Raw genomic sequence first — 21,083 nt, 5'->3', positions numbered from 1 at the left:
TAGAGCATATAATAGACAAAGTGTTCTACCAGTTGAATGCTCTAAGCATTTCATTAATAATTCAAAGTAGGGAGATACCGCACTTGAAAAACATTGAATTTAGAGTGAGAACTGAGAACTCCTTAAGAAAAAAAAAAAAAGAAAAGAAACAAACTCACGAACGAACGTAGAGAAGGAACTTCTAGTTACCAGTGGGGAGAGGGAAGGGGGAGGGGCAAGATGGGGGTGGAGGATTAAGCGGTACAATCTCTCAGGTATAAAATAGGCTACAAGGATGTACTGTACAACATGGGGAATAGAGCCAATTTTATAATAACTATAAATGGAGTATAAGCTTTAAAAATTTGTGAATCACTATATTGTATACCTTAATATATAATATTGCACATCAACTATACTTCAATTTAAAAATGATACTGTAAAATAAATATATAAACAAACACAAACAAAAAATAGAGTGAGAATCCTGAGTTTGAATACCAGGTATGCAATTTGCTTGCTGTGTAACATGGCTAGATCAGTACCCCTCTGAGATGATGGGGTGTGTTGGAAATTGCTACTTAGATACAGATAATGTCTTTAGTATATCTGGTCTCTTTAGAAAATAATTTCACTTGAGATTCAGTTGTTTAGAAAACTTAGAAATGCCAACATTACAACAGGTTTCAATGAAATGTTAATTTCTCAGCTATGTAAATAGTTAATTGTCTAAAGCTTTCCTTGTACTAGGTGCCTTTTTCTTTTCTGTATGACTTTAGTGTGCCCTCAGGATCTACGTAATTAACATACTTTTCAGAAAGAAGGTAGTTAAAGCTAAATAAATGGCAACCTTTATTATACCAGCAGGGGTAAGGCATTTCAAAAGCTAGGTTCTCAACTAATCTGTGTGTGTGCGCAGATATGCTGTGCACGTGCCCGTGTGTCTGCTGTTGCTTTCAGAAGCGTAGAAGTATTCAGAATTTCACCAAAACATGAAGCTGCTCACACACACCCCTCAAATGATAGAAGCTTAGAGTTTAAAAACTTTTTTAAAAGTACATACATGCAATATTGGGTTTTGTTCCCTTTCATTCAAAGGCTCATTGCCATCACCGAGAGCAAGAGCTAAAGTCCTTAGTTACAAAGGCAGAGGGCTTTTTGTAAAGTACTAACTAAAAGCAGGAAAGGAGAAAACAAAAGAGGGAAAAATAAGAAAACTATTACAAATAGTACACAAGCTCTTTCAGATAATAATAGATAATAGAGGTGTTTCCAGATAATTTTGTGAAATCTGTTGTGATTCTGATACCAAAAGACCTGAAGCCATTACAAGAGAAGAAAAAATATTAATTAATATTCCTTATAAGTACATATACAAAATCCTAAATAAAATATAAGCAAATCAAATATAGCAACATAGAAAAGGCATAATATATTGTTGGTTTAACATGAAAGTTCAACAGTGTGATTTAAATATTAATTTAAGGAGAAAAGCTATATAATTCAATAGATGCAAAAAGAGCATTTATCAAATTTCAGCTCCAGCATATGATAAAAACTCTCTGCAAAATAAGAATAGAAGGAAAAAATTCTCAGCCTTAATGAAAGACATAAAAAATTCCAGAGCTAATATCATGGTGAAACACTAGATGCTCTACCTCAAATATAGGTGAAAAGTATGGGTGTCCGTATTTTTTTTTAATAGGCTTTATTCTTTAGAGCACTTTTAGGTTTACAGCAAGACTGAGAGGAAGATATGGACACCCATGCACCTTTGGTGCTGACATATTCACATCCGCCCCGTTATCAACATCCCCCTTCCAGAGTGGTACATTTGTTGTGATCCGCGAACCTACATTGACACATCATATCACCCACTTTACATTAGAGTTCACTCTTGGTGTTGCACATTCTATGGATTTTGACAAAACTATGATCACATGTATCCACCATTGTAGCACTGTACAGCATAGTTTCATTGCCCTAAAAAATCCTCTGTACTTTGCCTATTCATCCCTACCCCCTCCTCCAACTCCCTGGCGACCACTGATCCTTTTACTGTTTTAATAGTCTTGCTCTTTCCAGAGTCTCATATAGTCTGAATCGTATACTATGCAGCCTTTTCAGATTGGCTTCTTTCACTTACTCATATATCTTTTCATGGCTTGATAGCTTATGTCTTTTTTATGTTGAATAATATTCAGTTGTCTTGATGTATCACGGCTTATTTATCCATTCATTTACTGAAGGACATCTAGGTTTCTTCCAAGTTTGGGCAATTATGAATAAAACGGCTTATAAACATTCTTGTGCAGGTTTTCTTGTGGACATAATTTTTCAACTCATTATGGTAAATACCAAGGAGTGCGACTGCTGGATCATATTAATTTTGTAAGAAACCACCAAACTGTCTTCCAAAGTGGCTGTACCATTTTGCATTCCCACTAACAGTGAATGAGAGTTCCTATTGTTCCACATCCTCATCAGCATCAAGATGTGTCAGTCTTTTGGATTTTGGCTGTTTTAGTAGATATGTAGTGATGCCTAATTGTTTTAATTTGCAATTCTCTAATGACATTTGATGATAAGCATCTTTTCATATGCTTTTCCATCGGTATGTCTTCTTTGGTGAGGTGTCTCTGTTCAGGTCTTTTGCTTATTTTTAAGATCAGGTTTTTCATTTTCTTATTGTTGAGTTTTAAGAATTCTTTATGTTTTGGATAATAGTCCTTTATTTGATACATCTTTTGCATAATTTTCTCCCAGTCTGTGACTTTTCTTAGTCTCCTGCAGGATGTCCACTTTTACAGCTTCTGTTCAAAATTGTCATAGAGGTCCTACCTAGCACAATACAGCAAGAAAAAGAAATAAAAGACATACAGATAAAAAAGGAAGCAATGAAGCTGCCTTTATTTGTAGCTGATATCATTGGACTTGTAGAAATTCCTTAGTAATCTATATAAAATCTGCTAGAACTTATAGGTAAGTTTAACAATGGTTTAGTTATAAAAGCCAATATGAAAAAATAAATTATATTTTTATATTTCCAATATTTGAAAGTAAAATTTAAAATAGCATTATAAATAACACTCAACGTTATAAAATACTTAGGAATAAATTTAATAGGAGTTGTGTAAACCTCTATATTAAAATATTAAACATGAGAGAAATTAAAGAAGACCTTAAATAAATGGCGAGACATATCATACTTATAAATGGTAAGTCTCAACATGATTAAATGTCCAGTTGTCCCCAAATTGGTCTATTGATTCTTTGTAATCACAATCTTAGCAGACTTTTTAAAAATAGAAGTTGACAAAATAATTGTAAAATTTATATAGAAATTCAAAGAACCTAAAAATAGCAAAAACAATTTTTTTAAGTAAAGCCCCCCTCCCCTCATGAATGGTGCTGGAACCAGTGGGCATCCATATAAGGAAAAGAAAAGAAACTTGACCTCTACCTCTACAGGCAAACATTAATTTGAAATGAGTGATAGCCCTAAATGTAAAAGCCTAAAATGAAGCTCCTAGAAGGAAATAGGGGAGTATTTTGGCAAGTTTGTGTTGGGCAAGTATTTTCAGAAGTGACATAGAAATAAAGCTAAGTTTAAAAGAAAAAAAATGATAAATTGAAATTTTTAAAATTCAAAACTTCTGTTTATCAAGAGACATTACTAAAAAAATGAATATACAAGCCATAGACAGGGAGAAAAATACTTGTAACACTTATATTTGAGAAAAGGACATGTGTTCAGAATATAGAAAAAAAAAACACCCTACATTTCAATAATAAAAAGATAACCAACCCAATATAAAAATGGATAGAAGACTTGAACAGATACTTTACAAAGAAAGATACATGAATGGCCAATAGGCACATGAAAATGTAGCCAACATCCTTAATCAGTAGAAAAATGTGAATTAAAACTACCATGTGAAATAATTACATAGCCACTAGAAATTCTAGGCTAAAATGGAAAGACTTATAATCAAATGTTGATACAAGTGTAAAGCAAATAGTAGAAAACTGTTGGTGGGAGTACAAAATGGAGCAACTATTTTGGAGAACTGGTAGCTTTTGAAAGACTTAAACATACTTCTTCCCTCTGACCCAGCTAGTCCAGTTTTATTCAAGAGAAATAAAAATATATGTCAAAAAAAAAGAAAAACTTGTACAAGAATATTCAAACAGCTTTATACATGATAGACAAAACCTGGAAACAGTCTAGATTTCCATTAATGCAGGACTGAATGAACAAATACAAAAGGGAATAATAACACTTAGCTATAAAAAGGAATAAATTACAAATGCATGCAGCAGGATTATACAGAGTGAAAGGATCCTGACATAAAGAAATTCATATTTATATGAAGTGGTAGAACAACAACAAAAAGTGTTTTGATGGTGATGGAAAATCTGAATAAAGCTATTCCTGGGTGGGAAGCGATTGACTAGAAAGAGGCATAAGGTAATCTTCTATAGCCATGAAAATGTTCTTCATTTTGATAGGGTGTAGATTATGTGAGTTTATCCATTTGCCAAAACTGACCATATTATACCCTTGAAGTCCACCTACTTCACTGCAGTAAAATAGACCTCAATAAAAAAAAATTTTTTTTTTAAAATAGCACAAAGCAAATACTAGTGGGAAGTTAACATTCACAATACAGGACAGTTAATTTTTCTGTAGATATTCTACCAGGCAGGCAGACTGTCATAAAGGCCTTTCCTTGCCCCTCCCCACCCCAGACCCTTCAGGATCTTGTTTTCCTCTCTTCTCATCCAATAGGACATCTTTGCAGAGCAGAGAATGACTGACACCCATGAGGGAGGTCAAGATACAGTCTACTTTGTGAGTCAGTGGAAATGTGGGGATTACCTCCTTTGTGCATACCGTTTTCTGATTCTACTAGTCTATCATTGTAGGCTAACCTCAACTGTGACTCAGTACACTTCTACTATATTACAAAGTATGATTTCCCAATGTTATCCAGGGATTTGTCACTGAGTCTGCAAAAATATATTTCTTCCTGGTCCATCGATTGCTAGTTTTTTGTGGTCACAGTGGTGTTTGACATGAATTTCTTCTGCCAGAAATGTTAAGGTCAGAAGACGTGTATAATTCGTGATGCAGGTTTTTTTTAGGGCAACTCATTCTTGTCACTTTCTCCCTGATTTAGTGCTATACAAGGAGACGCGATTGGCAAATTTCTTGTTTCCTAGGTTACAATAAAAATTCTACTTTAGGACTCTCTCGTGTTTTGAATTATGTTTTCCCTGTTATTATTATTTACTCCCCGTGTGAGATCGATGGAATAGTGCTAATAAGTAACCAGCAGGATCATAAACACTGCGCCCCTGATTAATGGTATATATGAGCTCTGGGATGTACAGTCTAAAGCTTTATTTTTCATTTTTTCACAGATGTTGTCTTTTGAGAAGAAGTAAGGAATTTAAATGCTGTAATTTCTGAGTATACGCACTGATAAAAGAGAGAGACTTTTTTTCTTTTTCTGGGGAAGTTTTGAATGTGGTACCAAAGCGCTGAGTATTACAAGAGTTTCCAGGAGGCGTTTCCTGTCTCTAGTGTGCTGCTTAATATTGTTTAGGTTTTTAGTATGTGAGCAAAACATTTGGAGATCTGAATTGTTTTGGTTATGCAGTTAACAACCAGATAAATGAAGTGGGTTTTAATGTCTACTCATTCAACATCCTGTGAGAATAAAATGTTTGAAGGGTCCTTGTCTCCTGGGAATTCTTGTATTTATGAGTCTTTAAAGAGGGAAAAAAAAATACATCATTAGGTAAACTCAGGTGTAGCTGACCTGTCATAATGACCTCTATTAGCGATCTAGCTGTGGCAATTGGAGTTGCCCGAAGCTTAATCTCTCGGGATTTATGTGCTTGTGCATTCTGGAACGTGTTTTCCATTCAGAACTAAATGCAGTTGTTAGTCTTTAATATTTATGTATCTGGGCAGCCAAAGCCTGATGAAACTGACTCCCAGTGTGCTGAGAGGTAAAGTTGAGTGAAAGACAAGAAATTCACAGATTCAGCATCATCTCCCCCATGAAGTCTTCTCTGTTCTACTTTTTCCCCAGTCCATGTACCCCCACATTTTGTATGTATTATTAGGTTTGCACTAACTCATACATTATATTTATTTTTATAACTTTTTAAGATATAATTCATATACCATAAAATTAATCTTTACAGTATACACATTGGTGGTATTTAATAGACTCTGACAGATGAGCAAAAATTGCTAAAATCTAGTTTTCGAATATTTTAAGCACTCCCTAAAAAAGCCCTGTACCCATTAGGTAGTTGCTTTCCGTTTTTCTTCTCTCCCCAGGCCCTAGGACCACTAACCTAATTTTGGTCTCTATGGATTTGTCTGTTCTGGGCATTTCATATAAATAGAATCATACAGTATTTGGTCTTTTGTGACTGCCTTCTTTCATTTAACATATTTTCAAGATTTATTCATGCTGTAACATGTAGTACTTCATTCCCTTGTACTGCTGAGTGATAGTTCACTGTACTATATACCACAGTTCACTCATTTATTAGTTGACGGGCATCTGTGTGGTTTCCATGTTTTGGCTGTAATGAACAAAATTCCTATGAATATTCGTGTACAAGTCTTTTGTGAATGTATGTTTTTCTTTCCCTTGGGTAGCTACCTATGAGTGAAATTGTTATAATAATATTATAACTCTATATTAAACATTTTGAGAAACTGCCAAACTGTTTTCCAAAGTGACCGTTTCATTTTGCATTTCCACCAGCAGTGTATGAGAGCATTGATTTCTCCACACCCATGTCAGCACACATTACTGTCGGTCATTTTGATTAGAGTCATCCCATTATAGGTGAAGTGGTATCTTGTTGTCATTTTGATTTGCATTCCCCTAATGACAAGGGGTTTTGAGCATTTTTTTTTCATTAACTTATTGGTCATTTTAGTATCTTCTCTGGAGAAATATCTATTTATTCAAATCTTTGCAAATAAACACGTTACATTTAAAATATTACCTCCAGGCTCACACAGGCCCCTCTCGTCTGTGTGGCCCACTGTTGTCTATGGCAGCATCACCTAATAAACTCCTTTCCTATTCTCCTTCATCTCTGATAAATTATTTTACCAACCCAGCGACACCGACGGACTGCTGCCTGTGTCCCACAACATTTGGAGTCCTGTACGTGGCCAAGACTCCAAGGGAGCCCTTTGGGCTTCTCTCTATGCCTCCTCCCTATGGGGGTCTCCCCCTGGCTTGATCAGATGCTCTGTTCTGGAGGCCAGAGTGGTCAGGGTAGGTTCCCTCTTCCCTTTCCTCTCATACCTTCCTGCTCTTCCCTAGTGTTCAGGACTTCCCAGAAGCCTTGCCGAGGACTGCGGAACCCTGGCCGGGCTGCTCTCAGCGGGCTCTGAAACCCAGTCTGACAGACAGGAATGACCCCCGGCGCTCAGGGTGAACACACACCAGAAAGGCGCCTTTTCTTTTCTAAATGCCCTCTTCTCCATCTCTCCCTTCCTCTCTCTCTCCCTTCCTCGGATGCTGGCCCTTGAAACACTCCTTGGTTCTCAGGCCCAACCACCTGGTGCACCTCTGTGCCTTCTCTCTGCCTTTTGAGGAGCACACCTGCAGACTGGCCGAGCCTCCAGCCTCCGCTGCACCAGATAGAAGTCGCCAGTAGGTGAGTCCCCGTCTCCTTTTTTTTCTTTGCTTTCCAGCCTTTTGTGCTGTCTTTTCACCTGGTTTTGGCCCTTGGGCCATCAGCTTCTCTTTCTTGGGGAACGCCCAAGGTAAGAGGACGCTGGAAGTTCAGCCTCTCTCTCTCTGGGGGACACCCAGAATAGAGGTTGCGCAGTTAGCCTCTCTCTGGGGGACACCCAGAATAGAATCTGGGCTGGTTCCTTTCTCTCTCTGATACCTCCCTTAATCGCTATGGGAAACAGTTCCTCTATCCCCCAGGACTCACCTTTGGGCTGCATTTTAAAGAATTGGGAAATATTCAATCCCCAGACCTTAAAGAGATTAGTGCCTTGCCTTTTCCTGTAACACCATCTGGTCACAATACCAATTCCATATCAAGAGGCTTAGCCCCTTACTGGAACCCTAAATTATAACACCACCTATCAGCTAAATTCTCTTGTCAGAACTTGGGCAATTGGCCTTTATGGCTGTCTCTCAAAACTGCCAGGACCAGAGTATGGCTCCAGAAAGAATCCAAAACCTACCAATCCTTTTACCACTCCCCAAACCTCCCCTACATAGCTTAAGGGACTTGTAAGTATCTTTGTGGGAAAAAAAAAAAAAGAAAAAGCCTTTTTCTGGCCTTTAAGGGAACAAACTTATTCTAGGAGGAACCTACCTTTGAGATGCAAATGTTCCATCTGGTCTCAGGAACGTTTATCTGCCATCTTTTTAAAATGCAAATTTTGAGAAAAGGGGTAAGTGACTTGACCTGTTAAGGACAAATAGACATCTTGTTTCAGATCTTGTGGTAGCTCACAGTGGAAAAAAAAAAAGTGACAATGAATATATGTATGTTCATGTATAACTGAAAAATTGTGCTCTACACTGGAATTTGACACAACATTGTAAAAGGACTATTACTCAACAAAAAAAGTTAAAAAAAAAAAAGTCTTGTCTCTTTTCCATAAATATTAGTAAAAAGGATTTAGCCATCTTTGATGTACTCCATCTGCCAGAAACCCAATTTGACTCCAACTTCTTTTGTAACTGATGAGTTTTAAATTCCAGTTTTGTTAAATGAGGTCTGTATTTACTAAGACTTCACTTCCCAGACCAGTCCTTGCCCTTAGATTACAAGAAAGGGGACAAGTCACAGCCAACAAAAAGCTGTCCTGCCCCTGGGAGGTTGTTACGGAGTTTAATTGACTTATTCAAAGAACACTTTAGGTTTATTTCTAAGCTCAGTAATCTAAATATATTTCACAATCTTAGGCAGAGTTAAAGTTAATCCAGTTGTTAAGTTTATTGTCGACTACCTATATCCAGTACTTCTGGGTTACCTTAATGGATTTCTGCATTCTAAGGGTCTAATTGGTAGGGCTTTAGGAAGTTTATTCTAGAGGAAAGAAATTATAGTTCTGTTCAGGCCCCTAGTGATATTGCTAGATGGGATTCCTTCACCTGGCTAATTAATACTTGCTCTAATTCTGGCTATAAATATAAATTTTCTTCTAAAGTTACTCAAGGTTAATCAGCAAAAATATCACTTCCCATAATTGTGGGATGGATTTATATGGTTAACACCAGGCTGCAGTCATTTAGGCTCCCTTATGCTGGGAAAACATTAAATCGTAGTAAGGATAACCAGCCTAATAACACTAGGATCATAGTAACTCTAGATATGGGGAATGGCAACGAGAGGGAATATTTCCCTGAACTATAACAGGCTAGTAAGACAGGTGGTCCCGAGATTTTTGCTACTGTTAATAAGGCCTAGTCCTGTAATAGCACATGGAGTGGCCCACCAACAAAATCTTCGCCTGACCTAGAAATGAGCAAACTTCTAGCACCGTGGGACGAAATGGTCATGAAATGCCTTCCAAGCCATGATTGTATTTGTGATTATGAGGGCACTTGCCATCTGCCTCTACAAGGATTAAGTTGCAAGCCACTGAATTAAGTTGCAAGACCATCAGCACACCCCGAAAGGAGCTCAGGGCAGAAGTCAGAAAAGAGGCACTCTGTATTCTGGGGAAACTGGTGGAACAGGCCTTCAGATAGTGAGATATTTTCAGGAAATGACTTTATGAACCCAAATTCTTGCATCTCATATCTAGAAAAGCACTAAAATCACTGATAGTGACATCTACTTTGGCCATTAAGGAGAGCTGTCTTACAAAACCACATGGCTCTTGACATCCTTATGCCAGTGTTTATTATTTTGTTGTAGTCACAAAACAGGTCTTTGACTGGTTCTCCAATGCCTTTTCCTAGATTCCCAAACAGATAAGGTCTCTTTTTTTTTTCAGACATTCTCAAATTTCTTCTCTCTGTTTTTACTGGATTTAGCTATTTATCTTGGTGTATGTTTATTTTTGTATTGTATTCCTCTCACAAAAATGATTGTCTCTCTTTGAAGTCCAAGATTCATGAACTTAGGAAAAAAGACACCCTTCCTACCAGGATAGCCACCAGGAACCAAGCCAGCATCCTGGTGATGCAGCCCTTGGAGCAACTAGGGTCTCCTTCTGCTCCCATCTTTAAGGGGAGCATGGATGTCGGGGCCCCATAATCCCATACAGAATGGCATCATAGGCAGGGACAGCACGGCACCCTCATTCAGCAGAAGGTAGATATGGAAGATGAGACCTTCACCCCTGTTCCAAAGAGTTGTCACTGCCAATCTGTCAGAGGAGAATGTGGGGCCAACTGGCATCCTTCACGGTCCAATGACCCACATTCCTGGGCTCTCAGATGTCTGCCTGCAATCCCTCAACAGATAAAGTACATTCTTTACTAGGTGTGTTTCCCCTAACAAACTAACCGCCCTACGCAATGCCTAATCTCAGAACAGCTCAGGCCGGCTTGTTTCAGCTCAGGTCTTCACCTTATCAGAGTCATAAACCCCATTGCCCTTCACAGACCCTAAACTTCTTACCTCACCTGCAGTGAGTCAGAGACTTGCACGCAAGCCAGTCAGGCACCTTGTGGCCCTACCTTGTAAAAGACCCGAACAACCGGCCCCCAGGGCTCACACAGGCCCCTCTCGTCTGTGTGGCCCACTGTTGTCTATGGCAGCATCACCTGATAAGCCCCTTTCCTATTCTCAGAAATAAAATAAAATAAATAAAATATTATCTCCACTCACAATTATAACCTCCTGAAAGATGAAAATGATTTCTTCCTTCTCCACATTCTCCATATTTATGGAATAAACAGCTGTTATGAAATATGTGTAATTCCCAAGAAAGAGAGTTGCTCTAGACACAATTAAAAAGTTGGAGTAGGGGGGTGGGTACAGCTCAGCGGTAGAGCACATGCTTAGCATGCAGGAGGTCCTGGGTTCAATTCACACTACCTCCAACTGAAAAAAAAATTTGAAGTAAATCATTCATATCATCATTTTATCTTCCAATGAGCAACTTTCTGCTTTTCAGAACATTACTACGTCTGAAATAACACCTCCAGTGCCCCTCAGGCAATAGTTATAGTTCCTCCTGCATTACCACTCTTCTACCCAGGTTCTCTCTTCTGTCCCTTCAAAAGCTGTCTCTCAAAAGTATGAGTCATGGTTTTTCCGTCTCTGTACTCTCAGAAACAGATGTTTGTTGAATGCTTTCACATTCTTTTCCGGACTTCCAGAGCATCCTGGTGCATTACCCCTTCCTGTCACCATCAGAGTTCTTGGTTGCAAGAAATAGAACCAGATTCTGGTTAAATCAAGCAAGGAGAAAATTATTCTAAAGCTAGACAACACTCCAGGAATCAATAAGAGGTGAACAGTCAGACTCCCAGATATATACTCCCACAAAACCACACCCAGTGGAAGAAAGATAAATTGTGCAAATAAGAGGATGCTCTTAGGAAAGGGGAATAAATTCTGAGCAGTAAAAGTAACTGTAGATATTCTCTGTATTATCCATTTCCTATTCTTCTCTGTACTATCACACCAAATGCCATTCTCCCAGGATCTTCTCTTCCTAGGAGCTGATAAAACTCTACAACAGATAGGTTTAATGACTTTAGGTATTTGACATCTGAAGACAGTGATCTTTCAGTCATCCATTCATCCATTATCCATTCGTTCATACATTCATTCATTCCATGATACACTTGCCAACCCAATACTTACTAATCACTGGGCAGTTCTCAAGAAAAGTGCCGGCAAACACAAACATGATCTCTGCCCTAATGAAGCTTACTGTGTGGGAGGCAGATAAGGCATTTGTAAGGATACAAATTAAAAATAGTGATAAGTGCCCTGAAGAGGATAGGGATCTGATCCAATTTGTCAAATCAGAGAATTTCCCAAGCAAGAGATATTTGGATACTTTGAAGGAAAGTAAAAATTATTAGGCAAATGGGCATGTGAGAGGTGTTTTGGGTGGAGGGAACAGTATGGGGAACGGCTCTATGATGTAAGAGTCATGGCATATTCAGAATTGGAAAGAAGTCGTAAGTTCAAACAAAGACTGTGAGGAAGAAGATAGCAGGGAGGAGGCTGGAGCTGAGGTGATCTGGAGTTAGGTCAGTCAGAACTTCCTAGAACATGTCAAAGAGGCTTCTTTATCTTAAGAGAAATCTATTACCTTTGAGGGTTTTAAGAAGAAAGATAATGTGATGAGCTTGGTATTTTAGTCAGCTCCCACAGAGGGCTGTGTGAGAGAATCAAAGGTAAGGAACAAGAGTTGTATGGTAAAACCAGATCAAGAGGGTCCTCCAGGAGACCTTGTTTGAATTAGGAGTGGTTGACAATGGGGAGAAAGGGAGAGGGGTGTATGTAGATTTAAAGGATATTTTAAAGGCAATATCAGTGGACCTGACAATGGAGGTGTCAAGGGATAGGATGTCAAGGATGATAACTGAATGTGTACACCCGTCACTGAGAGAGGCAACACTAAGAGAGAGTCCGGTATGAGACAAAAATTGTGGTTTTAAGTGTTGGTCACTTTGAGTTTGAGATGCCTTTGAGACATGTAAGTGGAGATGCCAAGTCAAGAGTTGGATACCTAAATCTGAACCTTGGAATTTTAGATACCTTGGAAAATTAATAAGAGAAAAGACTTTTAGCCTACTAAATCTTATAAAGAGAAAAAAAACCACACTTATTCTAATGAATATTTTAGCAAAATTAAATACAAGACTAACTATAATCATTTATAAAGTTATAACAAATTTCCTAGACTTTCCTGTGAGGATGTAAGGATGAAATAAGACTATTCCAAATTAGCACCCAGCTCCTGAATAAAGCCTGGTTAAACTTGTCCCTCTTGATTCAGTCACTTCCATCACTGTCTTAGACAATTCCTTCAGCTTCTATTCCCAACCTGCTAGTTATTTCCTTTTCTGACCATCAAGCATTTTTATGATGCATTCCAGAGCTGTAGTCATTTATGAGTTTGTGCTTGGGTCAGGTGTGTTTCTAAGTGTGTGTGTTTTTCACACATTCACTTACATTATAAAAATTTTAAGTTATTGTTATTTACTGAAGAAATTATATCATCATAAATAAGCAACAGACCTCTGAGTGAAAAATTAGAATTTCTCAAAGTACAAGAGGAAAACAGAAAATCCAATAGGTCATGCATCTCAAAAACCTAAATTGTCACGTTACTGTCATACTCGCGCTAAGTCTGCCCACTCACTAAGGCCCAGTTTGCATTCTGGTTTCCAAAACATTAGTAAATATTTACTTACCTTATTCATCTTTGTTAGGTTCTAAATCCCTTGGAGAGAAGGAATAGTCCCTTTCAAAAGATTCTTCATCAGCTCAGAGCCTCTGTGGGAGTTTGAGTAGGAAATCATAGCCCACTGTAAATGATGACATTTGGATTTGCAGCTGGAAGTCTTGACAGGTTTCAACAGTAGGAACTTTCACAGGGTCAGTTTCAGAAACCAAAATTTTAATTCAGGCAAAAGGTACTAGTATAATGTTCAGTTAAACTTCAATATTTGCTAGTTTGGAAAAATCCTTTTGTTTTATACTGTACCCCATACCTCAACTTCTAGGCTTGTTTTCAATAGCTAAAAGAACTCAGAGGTGCTATGGGAATGAAGTAATGAATAATTTGACCTGAATCATACAAATAGAGTGAGAAAGAACTAGATGATACATCAGGTCTCTTCACTCCGGAGCCAAAGCTCTGTCCGTGTAGCACTATGCAGTTAGTTTTGATGATTAGGATAAGTGTGACATAAAGACTAGGGGCTATGTACACATGTGTGAGGAGTCATCCCTGTGCAATGGGCCAGGAGCTACCATTTAGTATTTCTTCCATTCTGCCACTACCTCTACCAGTTCCCAAACCCTTTCACCTAAACAAGGCTGGAAATGTCATTATCAGTATTTCATTTCTTTATCCTCAAGTTTATATTTCTTGATGCAAGTACTTCTAGGAATGATAATTAATAAAACCCAATCCTTTAAATACACTTTAGTGTGACTATATGAATTAGATAGTTTTCTTACAGGGGTGGGTGATTGCTAGATGGTTAAAAAAAAAAAAAAAAGGACCTACTAGGGTAGTAAGGAAACCAGATCAGCAAAGGAGACCCCATGGATGAGCACAAGTGTGGAGGGGCTCAAGTGACCAGAGACAGGCATCTTGCCTCAAACCAGGGCTTTACCTTTTTATCTAGAGCACTCCTCACAAGGCTTTTAATCATCTTTTTATGTACAGATTTCAGGATTCCAGAACCTCCAATTAAGTTCAGTCTGATGGATAACTCAATTCATAAAGCAAAGACAGATATGCTCTGCGCAAACATCTCTCAACTATGACCTTGTTGATGTCGGGTGAAACATGCTTCCCGTTTAAGAAATACAGGACATTTTGAACATTTATTATGAGGGGAAGTCCCAGTCAGAGAACCAGAGTTCTTGCCCTTTGTATCTGTTCCCATAACTGACTTGGTAATGATGGAAATGTTTTTTAAGCAAATGAGATTTTATACATTTAAGCTATAATTTAACTCTGCATCAGTGACATTAGAAACAGGTTCAGCTGTTAGAAGAAAGATGAGATGTAATAGAACGTGGAGTAAATAAAAAATAATAATCTAGAATCATTGATTATATTACTGTTAAATAATTAAAATAATGCCAAATGATACCAGTGATTACTGAGCTGGAAGATTAAGGAGCTGCTTAATCTCTTTCCACCTCTCAAAGTTTCCCATCGCCATTGAGTAAATAATACATTTTATTTATTCATAGTACTATCAGATTAATAATACTACAATTCATAGTATTATAAAGTTTCTGTCGTATTTTTTAAAGATATTTTTGTTTGTTTCTGTCTTGTTTTTAAAGACTCGCTGATTGTTTCTGAATTGTCTTGTTTCTCTTTTCTTTACTCCTCTTCCCTTTCCTCCCCTTTCCTTTTCATTCCCTGCCCCTCTCTTTCTCCTTCTCTCCCTTTCTGAACTAATTTACTCTTACAATCACAGTAAAAGTCGAGTTATTTGTCTACTCGTAGACTCTTGTTTAGTTTTTTTGCCTATACTTCCCCTTCTTATACTTAGAAAATGTCCTACGTGAAAGATACTGAACACGTTTTATTTGTATTCCAGCTTTATAGAAAATCACAGATGTTTGTATTTCACATATCTTCATGTTATAGTGCAGGCAAGGATGTTAGCACCTAATGCATTTTTAATGCTTTAGCACAATCCATACATGTGTAGATGTTCTGTAAATAGTATGTGATTGAAAAGACAATTGTGATTGCAGTATTATGTAATATTGCATGGTATTCAAAGCATAGCAATTTCTATCATCACGCTTTGGTCAACATACCTGCAAGTCTTTGCTGTGTATCGAAGCATGGCAAAGGCTAGGCCGCTGCAGGTAACTACTGTTACCAGGTTATTGCTTTGAGGGCAATTAGATGGGAAGAAATGTAGAGATTTATTGTACATATAAGATGTTACTACCATGTTCACCTAATTTTCATTCATATCCCCCAGCTTTCTTCCACATTGGTTTTAGGACAGCAGCCATCCACATTCCTGAATTTACACCAAAGCCTCCGAGCCGACCAGTCCAAAGATGTTATCACACTTCTTGGTGTTCAATTAAAAATATTTTTAAGACAATATCTCTCATGCTTTTCTTGCTCATGCCAGACAAGATTTTATCTACTTGATGACTTTTAATTCGTACTTTTTTGACTGATGGTATTTTGATGGGAGATATCTAGATACAAACCTTTAATGTGGTGAAATTTCAATAAGGTAAAATTACATTCCTCTACCTTTCAAATCCCTTTGCTCCTTAACTCTGACTTAAAGTAGACACTATCTGCTTCAAGCATTATTAGAAACTGACAGCAAAGGACTCCTAAGAGTCCTATTGCATTGATTTGGATTTTTCAGAGATTTGGAAAGATATTTGATTCTTGAAGTAGTTGCCTGACTTCCAGACCTTAAAGATCATTAAATTAATTTTATTTAATTAATATTTTAAAATATCTTATTTTTTAAGATGTAGAGTGATTTTACTAAGCTGTACAAAAAAATCAGAAATATTAAAATATTATAGTGTACAAAGACATATGTATATTATATATTACAAATATGCACTAAATATATATATGTATTTCCAGTTCTATTGAGATATAATTGTATATAAGTTTAAAGTGTATCAAAAAAATGGTCTGACTTACATACATCATGAGATGATCACCGCAATAGCTTTAGTAAACATCCATCATCTCACATATATACAACATTAGAGAAACAGAAAATTTTTTCCTTGTGATGAGAATTTTTAAGGTTTATTCTAAAAATTAATACACTATAAAACTTTAAAATTAATTATTGCAACTTGTTCTTTGGTTGCCTTTCTGGAATCTAAACAAGCCCACTGTTGAACAGTGGCATAAAATAAAAAGGAATATAAATAAATGAGAAAAAATTATGAAGCATGGCTGGCGCAACAAAAGGAAAAAAATTTAAATCTCCAAAGTTTAAGTTAGTTAAAAACCTATCAGTGATCAGTGACCAATGGGGTTGGATCCACAAAGTCAATCAATTTGTCTTCTTCATTTTATTGTACTACCAGTATAATAATAAAAACTTGAAAGGAGAGGAAGTTATTACAGGCAAAATATGGAAACACACACACTCAAGAAATGCCTAAATAAAGAAGCTACAGGACCATGATTGCAAAATGCCAAAAGATACTGATTTTTTTTTTTTGATTCTTCGCTGGCCTCGTAGACCAAAAGAGCCCTTAACATGTGATGTATTCTGAATGTCCTTTTTGATGGAATAGTTGGGGAAGGTCAGGAGAGACTCCCTTCTCTTTATTGAACTCAAAGAGAGGTTATTTGCTTTTTTAAAGATAAAATATTAAGAGCGCCAAGAAAAAGGTATCAAACAAAAGTATTTTTCACCATTGTCTCTTACATTTTCCTCAAGGTAAAATTAAGAATAATTATCAAACATCGCTCCTACTGTTCCTTAGCTTTTTGCTTGTGAGGTTACTTTCTTTACTGCAAAGTTTCTTTTTTCCCAACCACTTATAACTTTTCTTTCTCATTTGGAGTTCGGAGGGGCAGATTTCCTCTCTTCTCTAGTAGAAATATTAGAGCAACCAGTGGCAGCTTGCAATGTTCCTCTTCTTCTGGGTGAAAGAAGAACTGTTGTATAGCAAATGGCCAAGACCATTGCTGTAGACCCAATAGGTCAACTTTTCTAAGGATGTGGGAATATCTGCCAATTTACAGATGTGGAGACCAGACATTACTGAGCAGCAATGCTGTGGAAATGTCTCTTTTGTTAGGTTTCAGCCACTATTTCCTTTGTCTTGAGCTGCCCTGCATGAGGGAAGTTTTGAAAGTAACATTTCTGACCCTCAGCACTAACCCTTAGGGAGAAGCTGTGATTCTGAGTGTCTAACATGAACCGGCGGGCCAGGGGCAACATTTTTCCAATGGGCAGAATCTTACTGTTAAAGGCAGATACTTCTGTTGGCCATTTCTTTATTTCTACTGCTGTCACCTGGTCCAGCTCGTAACTATTTCTCAAGTAGAAGACTGTAATATTCTGTAAGTCCAAGAGTAAGACTATTCAAAGACTCCTAGATCAGGGATGAGTGTTTTGAAATGAGAGCAGATTTTGGATTCCTTGGAATCTGAAGTCCTTGGGGCAGAAGAGGTGGCAGGGGTGGACAGAGGAGAGGAAGGCACTGGCCCAGAGGAAACTGTTGGACTTCTTTCATTCTAGTTCCTCTGCATTCTTCTTTTTATTGCCTACAATTACTTTTCAAAGAGGAGACCATCTGTGTACTAAATTGGTTATCCATAAAAGTGAAGAGGTTGATGGGAGTGAGTGTTTGTCCTTATTTTCTTGTTTTCAGGCCCATTCCTCCTTCTTTACTGAGTGATGAGATTGAGCAGTGTGGTCCCAGTGGGCATCCGAAGGAAGAATGAATACTGCTGAAGCTGAGGGGATAATAATGAAGAGGTTGGAGATCTTTTAAAACAAACATCTGAACTTCAGACTTGACAAGTTTGCTCGTTGTTTGTCGTTATTATTATTATGATTATTATTTTTTTTTTGGAGATAAAATCAGTTTGGCTCTTCTGAGACAACATTGCTGAAACCATGGTGCGAACTATAAGGATCAGAACTCTGGTATCTTGGTGCATCATGCAATGTACTGGAAACTAACAAGCCACATATTTATTTTTTTCAAAATAGTCTATAAACTAAAGGATTGACGAAAGTATACCAGAGACCCCATCTAGAAGAAGGAAGCCGCCTGCACAATTATTCTGAGTGAGTGAGGTTTTACTACTCAGTATGTTGTCAGAGGCCTGGGTCCCCAAAAGAGTATTTTGCAATTTGGTAATTCCCTTGGGGAAAGGGAAATAATTATGTCGTTACTCTTTAACCATGGACAAACTTTGAAATGATTGAATAGGGTATTCAGAAACCTAATGAGCTATGCTGTTTTGAGGCAGGACACGGTTATTACGCATTTTCTGAAGGGCATACAAGGTTATTCACACCATTGCCTTTTTGATTACCTACTCTAACCTCGCGTTGTTGGTTTTTAACCACACTGAACACACACAAGAGTGGAGATTTTTAGTGCAATATAAATGCTTTGAAATAACTGTGTTCCTGCAACATGAACATAAATTACTCATGATGTGAGCCTTCTTGGAGACATACAATGAATCAGCTTTTCACTAAAACGTCACCAAGCACCTAATATTTATACTTTCATGGTCTTTCGGGTATTGTTATCTGTGTTAAATGACTAGAAAATAAGATATTCCTTATGTTGAATGTGGTATATAGGTTATTTATTTATTTATTTTCTTAATTTTTTAAAAACATTTTTTATTGATTTATAATCATTTTACAATGTTGTGTTATAGGTAATTTATTGACGCAAAGGTAGGTTAAAAAAATTAAATAACTTTGTCCCCTATGTTTAGATTCCTTTCCTTTGGAAATAACAACCTTTGTTCTACAGGGGAAAACAATTTGCCACCCGAAAATGTCTCTTTGGTATGCAGGTTATTTCGAGCTGAAAATAATCAAGGCCAAAAGACTCAGGAACAAACTTTGACCTCCCCCTTTATGTTACTGAAAAATCGGCCTCTGCACCCCAGAAAGTGAGTTCAAACTCGGAGGCAGAGTTTTGGGAGCAAAGGAAAGAGCAGCTTTATTGCTTTGCCCGGCAAAGGGAGTCACAGCAGGCTCGTGCCTGAAAGACTGGGAGCCCATCTTGGGGCTGGGGTCTTGATGTTTTATAGAGAAACTGGATGGAACAGAACAGGTGGCAACAATCAAGCACTTTACAGGGTGTTCCATTCTCTTCATCTTGATAAGAACTTGCTCTGATTATGGAGGAATTGAGGAGGGTCTTCCCAGTTTCTTGACGTTCAGTCCATCACCTTCTTTCAGTACCTCTTGGGTGAAAAAGGATTAAGTTATTCTAAGAAAAGAGTGCACAGAGAGGGGAGCCTGTTAGTCATAAGATCAGTGTAGCTAGAAGTACAGGCCTGAACAACTGTTTACCAAATATTTGCTTTTCCATCTCTTTGTAAATTGCCTTCTTCCTACTTGAAGTCCCAACCACTGCTCCCAACAGTCTCTTTTGTACTTAGCTGAAGAGGGTATTGAAGGGCGTCAGGCATTTTGATGCATTGCTCAGGTTTTCCGGGTCTTTCCCATGTATACATTCCAGTAAACTTTTGTTTGATTTTTCTCCTGTTAATCTGTCTCGTGTCAATTTAATTCTTAGGCCAGGCAGAAGAACGTAGGAAGATAGAGAAAAATGTCTTCCTCCTTGACAATTTAAAAGTTCATGAATTATCCTAATCTGTCTCTTGAATCCAGATTGCCTGGCCCACTTGAGGAGGAAAATAACCACACTGATGAAAACTGCCTCCACCGTCAAAGTACATCATGAACAGGTCAGACCTGTGTGTATCTATTAATGCTAAAGACATTATGTAATTAGCTTACTTTCTACATCCTCTTAAACACATGAATTGGTCAAATTGATTGAGTTGCAATCATCTGGGGGAGTCAGTCGTTGGTGAGAACCAGTGTCCCGACTCTAGGCTTGACAGCAGAGGAAGCAGAAGCCCAGCATCCTAGTTGGGTTGGTTTACAAACGATAGGAGGAGTGCATGCTTTTCCCTCACTGTTCTCCCTCGAATAGTTTTTTCCTCCCACTAACTTTTTTAGGCTTAAGGAAACAAATCACAAGTTGTTTTCTCTTATAGGTGCCTCAAATTGAGCATTTTTTGGGTGTGTGTGTGTATATATATATATATATATATTTTTTTTTTATTGAAGTATAGACAGTTTACAATGTTGTGTCAATTTCTGGTATACAACACAATGCTTCAGTCACACGTGAACATACATATATTCGTTTTCATATTCTTTTTCACCATAAGTTACTACAAGATATTGAATATAGTTCCCTGTGCTATACAGTATGAACTTGCTTTATATCTATTTTATATATAGTAGTTAGTATAACTGAGCACTTTAAATTTGTTCTTAATCATTTTTTAACAATTAAAATAGCAAAATCTCCTAAAGCCGTATGTTACTCATTCACTCCTTACCTGATTTTGTACACCTGCCCTGGCTGTGTGAGTCTTGACCAGCTTCCCACATGCTCTACTGAGCTGTAAGTGTAGGATGTGATTTGTGTCTCTTAATACTTGATTTGAATGTCATTGAGGAAAACCTTGCCTATCTGGTAGTAACATAACTACTTTTCCAAAGTTCTTATAGCCTTGCAGTCTGTAATGCTCCTTATCACGTGAGGAATTCTATAGTTTTTCCTGATGATTCTGACTTTTATTCTTTTTCTTTTTTGAAAAGCATGAGATACTTGCTTCCATCATAATTTTAAAT

The 21,083-nt window shown here is 37.4% G+C and overlaps 1 long non-coding RNA gene across 2 annotated transcripts; it reads left to right on the top strand.

Annotated features, from left to right (window-relative positions):
• Nucleotides 1-12,167: 12,167 nt before the first annotated feature.
• LOC140688741 (uncharacterized) lies at nucleotides 12,168-15,726 on the top strand. 2 transcript variants are annotated; one of them, XR_012063524.1, is made up of 3 exons: nucleotides 12,168-12,212; nucleotides 14,366-14,598; nucleotides 15,654-15,726. It is a non-coding gene; the product is annotated as an uncharacterized lncRNA (long non-coding RNA). The 2 variants fall into 2 exon arrangements; XR_012063523.1 differs by having other exon boundaries at nucleotides 12,182-12,359.
• The last annotated feature ends 5,357 nt before the right edge of the window (nucleotides 15,727-21,083 follow it).

Source organism: Vicugna pacos, chromosome 23 (assembly GCF_048564905.1).
Source record: "Vicugna pacos chromosome 23, VicPac4, whole genome shotgun sequence".
NCBI classification, from domain to species: Eukaryota; Metazoa; Chordata; class Mammalia; order Artiodactyla; family Camelidae; genus Vicugna; species Vicugna pacos.
This window is presented reverse-complemented; position numbering and strand designations above follow the sequence as displayed.